Raw genomic sequence first — 8,400 nt, forward strand, 5'->3', positions numbered from 1 at the left:
TTCAATTAAAAATTTGAGAGCAATGTGAGGATTACCCCTTTAATTTGTTCGTAATTCGTATCACCAACCAGTTTGCTAAGAACCGGGTTTGTCCTTGCTGTTTGGAAGTCACATTCATTCTCTAGCTTCACAAAATGTACTATTTCTCCAAAATGACAAATCGAGTTGGAAACTAGCGATCAATTTGTTGAAATAGAGAGAGACGATGGAGACAATTTGACTTGTAACTTCAGACAAACACAAAGTCTCATAGGACATGTTTTTCCATAATCATTTTCACATTGCATTTATTGTGACATACTGAAGTCCATACATGCTTAATATTTGCCATATAATATGACGTAATAATTGGGTCCATAAACTACTCTAGCTTTACCAAGTGCGATGAGATATTCATCATAATGCACATCTCAAATTTCTTCTAATAAACATGACGCCTAAATATCCAAAACATTAAAAAGAACAATTATGTTTGTAGTCAGATACAAACAAACCCTAATTAAACCAAGAATGTAGTTAACAAAACATTAACTAATTTAGAACTTATAGGCATACAATTTGCAAGAAAATAATATTGTGGCAACAATTCATATTCATTCCACAACTAAAAGACAATGATTTTAACTATTTCTCATTCCATGTTTATATCTAGATATAGATCCAAGGCATGATCCCTATTCATGGGGACCCTAAAAATCATTGAATTGGGGCCAAACAATAGTAGAATCTTTTGCCCCTACCCAGATTACTCATGGCCCTCCAAAGATGTGAGCTAATTCCATGTTTAATAGGCATACCACTATATACAGATCTATAGAGTGAGTAAGATGCAAACAAAAACCTAATTAAGTCGATAATATAACACTAAAAAAACATTAGACTCGCATATTCTTACCGTCTAGAACCATCTCCTCCAAGTTAAGAGCAAAACTTTTTCTATTTAGATTTGCAATAACTTTAGGGTTGCCCTTTAAAAGCTTCTTTTTCCTACTCGGGCTACAATTCCTTCTAGAGGAGAAACAAGATAGGCTCTTTTAATGTAGAGGTGATTTTTAGGGACGATCGGTACTCGAGCCACAATTCCTTCTAGAGGAGAAACAAGATAGGCTCTTTTAATGTAGAGGTGATTTTTAGGGACGATCGGTAACATCGACCGCTTTTGGAAATTGATTTATAGGCCACACTAATGTTATTAATCGACCTTGAATTATTGATTTCCAAAGGTAGTCTGTTAGATAGGCCCTCTGATTGGATTTCTAGGTGATATTCTAATGTATCCATTTTCTTAAAAAATGTGCCGTATCCAAAAAAAATCGTTTGTAGTTGTGAGATCCCTATGAAACGTGCCCTAATGTCCTGTTTGGATGGAATTTGTCATCGAACACTTTTCAGACAAACTGATTCTGTTTTTCCTGCTAAATATATAGATTTTTATCTAATCTGTTTGGTTTCTGAATAGAAGATATATAGACGTTTCTTGTTATTATGTCACTAAATCCATAGATTGTTTGGTTGGTACTCTTTTATTTCTCGATCTATAGAAATAGTTTTTGTTTGGAATGTATATTCTTGTACTTTCACTGAAGTTTTTTTATTTGTAGTGATTATCTCTTGGGTTTCTAGCTGAGTTGGTTAGGCGGTTTGAGTAGTCTCCTTAGGTCCTCGGTTCGATTCCACATGGGTGCATATCTAATGCTAGGGTTAAGCTTTTGCTACGATCGTGGTCTCACATAGGCTGCAATGTCACTGTGTAGGAGTGAGGCAGGGGTTTCAGAGGTTTTAACGGCAAATTAAACGGAATGACTAGCGCCCGGAAGTCCGGCCTGAGGCCCGTGTCCGGACGTCCGCACTCGCAAAAAAATAGCATGCCCCTGCCTGCACCTAGGTTTCACATGCTCATGCGGGGTCCGTGCCGCCAGAACACGCGCCTCGTGTCCCCTCCGCTTCTCACGCGTATTACAACATGTACAACACCCAATCTACTTTTAAACATCCAGATGCAACATTTGCAACAACGTTTGAAGACAAATGAAATACTTGAAACATGCTACTGAAACACTTGTAAAAACACATGAAAAATACTTGAAAACCATTGCAAACATGCGCAATATAAAAATAAAACACTCGCAACATATGTGTGAAACATATGCAACATCTAGATAAACACACTTGTAACAATACGTCCAAAAACACAGATGAAACATTGGGGACAGATGCTTGCAACATACGTGTACAACCATTACAACATATGCAACATCCCGATCTCTTTTGCAACATCCGTGTGAAACAATTGCAACATATCTCTAAAACATCTTAAACATTTGAAATGTACACTTGCAACATGTGTTTTCAGCACGTTGCAACATCTCCTTGCTACTTGCGAAATGAAGGCTCGTCGGCGTGTGGAGTTCACCGGAGGCAGCTGTGTCCTCCCCTCCCCCCGCTATCTAGTCACCCCCTTCGCTACCATGCCCCCCATCGCAATCGACCAGCGCCAACATCGACCATATGGACTCCGCCTACTATAGTCCCCACCACCATCAGATCTCTCACCGCGCAGTGGATCTGGTAGAAGGAGCAGCGAGGTAGAGTGAGGCCGAGGCGCGTGGCCACCCCGTCCGGGGATTGTGCCGCATGGCTAGGGCACCGCTAGGGCGGCCGTTCGTAGCGCGGAGGTGGCCGCGATTTGGGCTATTTCAGGAGAGAGGGAGAGGAAGGAGAGGTTGGGGCGGAGACACGGACGGTGTGGAGCCAGCGGCGTCGATCGGCAGGGGTGGGAGCGGCGGTGTCGCCTGTGGCGGCCGCAGATACGAAGCACGTCGATGGGTTTTTTTTTTTTGCGATGTGTAGGCGAGCGGTGCCACACGATGTAGTCGTCTAGGCGCGGATCACAGGACGGACGCCCGTAGCGTAGCATTATCGCAAATTAAAGGGTTGGAAGAATTCCTATATGAATGGACGTTTTGCGTGAGTACCGAATAATGCTGGGTGATTCACATGGACTGGACGGCTTCGATCTTCCTTGTTCTTTTCAGCGACTAGATAACCATCTGAGCTTGTTCGTCTTCACTTCACCCACCACCGTCGGTGAAACGCGGCTTGAGTACGCACGATAATGAAGATCTTGAACACTCGCTTCAACCTGCTCCAGTCATTTTGTTTTGAACTGTCAAAGAAATCGAGGATATGATGATCTTTTTGTGTGGCCTTTTCAATGGAATGGAATATATATGCGGTTAACAACGCTCAGACAACGAAATTGGAAGTCGAGGTCAGGTTCCAGTTCCACTTGTCCAGTGTGGATCGGAGGCGAACTGCGGCCTGCGGGTCAATAATTGCGTTGCGCACGTACTGACGTTTGCGTCTAGTCCAGCAGGACCATTATTGGCCGGCCGGCCATTGACCGACCGATCGAGTTTAGCTAACTTGCGAACTGCCGGTGGGCATTCACCGATGGCCAGCCGACTGGCTCGTATTCAAGGTCAGTGCTAATTAATCATGGAATTAGTGTGTTGATGCCATTAGGCTAGTGATCCTAATGAGCTAATCGCGTTTATGTTCTAATACTTCGGCAAGACTTTTTATTGGCCCGTGCGTTGGGCCCAGCTCCCGGTCACAGGGCCACCGCAGCGTGCCCCCCGTCCGCCTTCGCCCTACCCCACGCGTGCACTCCGCAACCGTCTCTCCACCCGCTGGTCGCCATTGACCCCCTCCTCTCTCTTCGCACGGGCTGCACTGAGGAGCTGGGATGAGCAACTGAGGACGAGCACGCTCCCAGCGTGCCCCCGACCGTAGCACCCCATCCACCGGCCCCTAGCACCCTCGTCCACCGGCCCCCGGCCGAACAACATAAAACACTTGCAACATGAACGCAACATAAAACTGAAAACAGATAAAAGATGTGGAAACATGCTTTTGCAACATGTGTGTGAAACACATAAAACATCCAAAATAAACACTTGCAACTTACAGCATAAAACCACTTGCTGCAACATAAAACTGAAATAATTGGAACATACTAGTGCAACATATGCATCGTACATCTGGAAATAGATGAAATATTTTTAGCAAACGTTTGCAACATGCCTATGAAAATCAATTGCAACATATGCAACATCCCTCGATCTACTTTTGCAATATCAAGATGAAACAATTGCAACATACATCTGAAATATCTAAAACAATGAAACATACATATGCAACATAGGGGAGGGGAAGGCCAGGCTGGTCGATTCTGACCGTCAGAGTCGGAGCCGGTGGCGAGCCGCGGCGCACGAGCACCACCAGCACCGCTCGCGCTCGTTGGTGCCCTTGGCTTGGCTGGGGAAGACCTGAGAAGCCACAGCACATGTGCCCGTGCGGCCATGGCAAGGTCAGCGGCGTGCGTGGACGACGATGTGAGACAGATGGACAGATGGCGAGGGAGAGAGCAGCATAGGTGCCTGGGACGGGCGCGCGGCGTGGCCGGCAATGGGGCATGACGTGGCGGCAGACGAGCGCACGGTGGGGGAAAGGGCGTGGACAACGAGGGGCCATGCTAAGGGGCGTGGACAACGAGGGGCCATGCTTTCTTCGGGGCCTGTAGATAAGCACGGACGAATTGGTGAGGGTGGGCGGATAGCACAAGAGAGTGGAAGATTTTGTTTTTTGTTTGGGGCCCGCTCCTCGGGAGCCACGTCCGGACGGGAGTCACGGACGGACGCCGAGTTAGATCATTTCCGCTTATAAAAATATTATTATTGATACAATTTCATTAAAAAAAAGGGTAAAAGCACCAAAATAGAGGTATTCAACATTACATGCTTGATTACTAAGTAACCAATAATTCTGCACATTTGAAGTACACTATTCTGAAGCTATCATATTGACAAATTCAGAAGTATTATATGTGGGAAGTTGAAGTGAGAAGCTCAGCCATGGAGGGTCTGCAATCGATCTACCCTCATCCTCGTCAATACCTTGAACCTGCAAATCATCTAGGAACAATTTGACTGTGTGCAAACTAGGTCCGCAAAAAAAAAAAGTGCATAATTCTGTTGTCGAACCAGGATATTGACATACTGGCCCACACTGCTAGAAAAACTAAGCTAGGAAACCTCACCCCAAAAGTGCAGACAAGAGACTTGTTTAATTTTTAACCAAAACATTCGCGACAAGAATAAATTAAATAACATTAATGGGGTAAGCACTAAATCCAAAAAAAACTATCTTGCATGACTATACAAACTCATCCCAGAACCAAGTTAATTAGTACCAATTACAGTTCCTAATTTACTACCATTCAGATCAACGATCTTACTTCAGGTAGTTCACTCAATTGAATTTGTACTGGAACAAGAAGTAAAAGCTACAGATCAGTAATGCTCTGTTTAGGGCGTTTGGACGTCCCATTCCTATCGGACGCATCTAACCTCATCCACAAATACAAAAGCTCCGCCCACCTCGCTCCGCCAACGCCGCTCGCTCCTACCCGCGTGCCTCCGCACGCGCCGCTTGCTCCCACCCGCGCTCCTCGCTCCACTAGCGCCGCTCACTCTTGCCCGTGCGCCTCGGTCCGTATGTGCTACTCGCTCCCACCCACGCCGCGTGCCCTCACCCACGCAGATTCGCCCCGCGCCACCGTCTTTGTCGCCAAGCTCTCCGGACGCGTTGGCCCTGTCCTTCCGCACCACCATACCGAGCCGCAGCGCCCAAGTAGGCGTACCGGCTGACTGCACCACGGCGGGGCGCCTCTATCCGACTGACGTGGCCGCCTCCACCTCGCCGAAGTGCCGCCATCTATTGTCGCAGCCGCCTCCACCGTGTTAGTTCGCCACGCCGTCCGCGCCATGTTGCACTGAAAAAAACGCGTGTTGCAAACATATGTTTTAGATGTTTCAAATGTTTTAGTGTGTATGTTGCAAGTGTTTCTACGGATGTTGCAAAAATAGATCGGGATTAAAGATGGCAACGGATATATACCCATAGGGTATTGCTATCCCATACCCGTACCCACGAGATAAATTTTACCCACTAAATTACCCATACCCGCGCAAGGGTAGAAGACTTCACCCATACCTGTACCCTGCGTGAGTAAAAATACCCGATGGGTAACCCGTACCCGAATGCATACCAGCTACAAACCAAAAGAACATGAATATATTATATTATTACAATCATATATCATCAATTTTTTGCCAATAGAAATCGACAATTATAACGTAGCAACAAAACTACACTAATTAGTAGTATAATAGTCATACATATATATAGATATATATGTATTTCAAAGTAATTAATGAATACATATGTGTTGCTAATGTGGGTATAAATTACCCGTGGGTACACGGGTGTGGGTATTATGTCCTCGGGTACCCGCGTACCTGATAGGTTGAGATTTTTACTCATTAGTATACCTGTGGGTGAAGAATTCTTTCCATACCTGCCTCTTTATCGGATAAAACCCATCGGGTAATCAGGTTCGGGTACCCATTGCCATCTTTAATCAGGATATTGCATATGTTGTAATGGTATTTACAGTATGTTGCAAGCGTTTGTTCCCAATGTTGTATATGTTTCACATGTACGTTCAAGTGTTTTATTTGGATGTTGGGTATGTCCTGCAATAGTTTCAAAGTGTGTTTTTTTTCACGCGTTTTTGCAAGTATTTCAGACACATGTTTCATCTGTCTTCGTTTGTATGTTGCAAGTATTGCATCCAGATATTTCAAAAGTAGATCGAGTGTTGCATCTCCCTCCTTATCTTCTGTTGCCTCAACCTTGGTGTCTCCTCCCCACCTTCTGTTGCCTTGCATCCTTCTCAGACTGCGGCGGGGGGCCAGCGGAGAGGGCACGCCAACGGATGGCGGCGCACACGCGAGCGCATGCTCTCCCCTTCCGTTACGGCGGGCAGGTAGCACTTCGGTTCACTTTTTTCTGTTATACTCGCGGTTGCTGAGATGGGATGGTCCCATTGATGGGCCTGGGACTGGGAATTGGGCCACAAATTCGGCTAGCTAGAACTGGGAGCTACGTCCGGACGCGTTGCGGGCGCTGGACGTCCAAGCACTAGTGCCTCCGCAGATCTCAATGCTGGTACGGGACCATTTTATTCAGAAGTTAACCAAGATATTTGTAGAAGTTCAAATATGCATCTGTGAGGACAAAGCTACAGACCAAGAATCAATCAGTATAAATCCGCCAGCATGGTTATCTAAGCAAGAGCCACGGCAGTCCTTTCACTATAGCACAGAAGCCTCTCCTTTGCACTGTCTTCTAAGTTAAGTGTGCATTTGTTATGGTATTACATTGAAGCAATAGTGATGAATACCACAAACCTGATTTTGGTGTGGCGGTGACAATGTTGAACAACTCACGTGCATGCCTCCAATCCACCCCGTCCACACCACTAAGCCCTCTCCACGGCGTAGCCTCGAAGCAAGGCGACGGTCAATGCTTTCAGCTCCGTGGTTAGTGCTTTCCAATTGGAGATAGGGTTGATGATGCATGCAGTGTAAATATGGTAAGATAGAATCAAACAAATAAAAATCTTAATGTCTGTTGTTAATGGGGAAAATTAAGATGAGAGGCCTCAGGTTGTACATAATCTACAGGAACCAACATGGTCAATATATTATTTAACTGCAACATACCAGCCTCAAGTTGCACCTGACGTGAATCCAAGATCAAGCAAAACTAAACTCAAGCTCAATCAACAACCATGGACTGAATCAAATAGTCAAGACCATGGACTCAATCAGTAGCTCAATACATGAGTAATCAAAGGCCCTTAGAAAGCCTTTTGATTCAATCAATAGCCTAACACATGTCTCAATCACCAACTAATCGGAAGCACACATTTGATCTTAGAAAGCCTTTTGATTCGTGTGACAACAACTAAAAAATAAATTACTGATGTGAAAATCAACCTGCAGAAGGTCCCTTCCACGATGGTGGTGTCGCGAATCAATTGCTGGCGGCCGCCAAACCAACCCTCCCCCCAGCATGCTTGGGCCAGCGGCAGCCGAATGCATAAAAGATTGTTTACCGATTATTAGATAATGTCAGGAAGAAAAGTTTCTATATATTCTTCAATGGGGAAAAGAGGATTCTTTGACTTATCTCCTGAAAGAATGCAAAATTTATTCCACCAGGTCACATTTTGATCCTTTGTTGTCAGCCACTCATGAGTCATGAATGGGGAAAACGTGTTGCAAACAGCAAACTATGTTACCTGCCCCATTTGTGGTCTCATTGCTGCAGAATGGCAAATGCATGTAGCTGCAGCTCCGATCATATGAAACATCCTGTTTTCATCGAACCGATTTTCCTTCCTGGCTGTTCTCAACAGGCAGGTGTCGATTATGGAGAGACTTTCAGTCATTTCATCAAACCAACAACGGTCAGAACAGTCTTAAGCAT

Source organism: Miscanthus floridulus, chromosome 3 (genome assembly GCF_019320115.1).
Source record: "Miscanthus floridulus cultivar M001 chromosome 3, ASM1932011v1, whole genome shotgun sequence".
Classification (NCBI taxonomy): Eukaryota; Viridiplantae; Streptophyta; class Magnoliopsida; order Poales; family Poaceae; genus Miscanthus; species Miscanthus floridulus.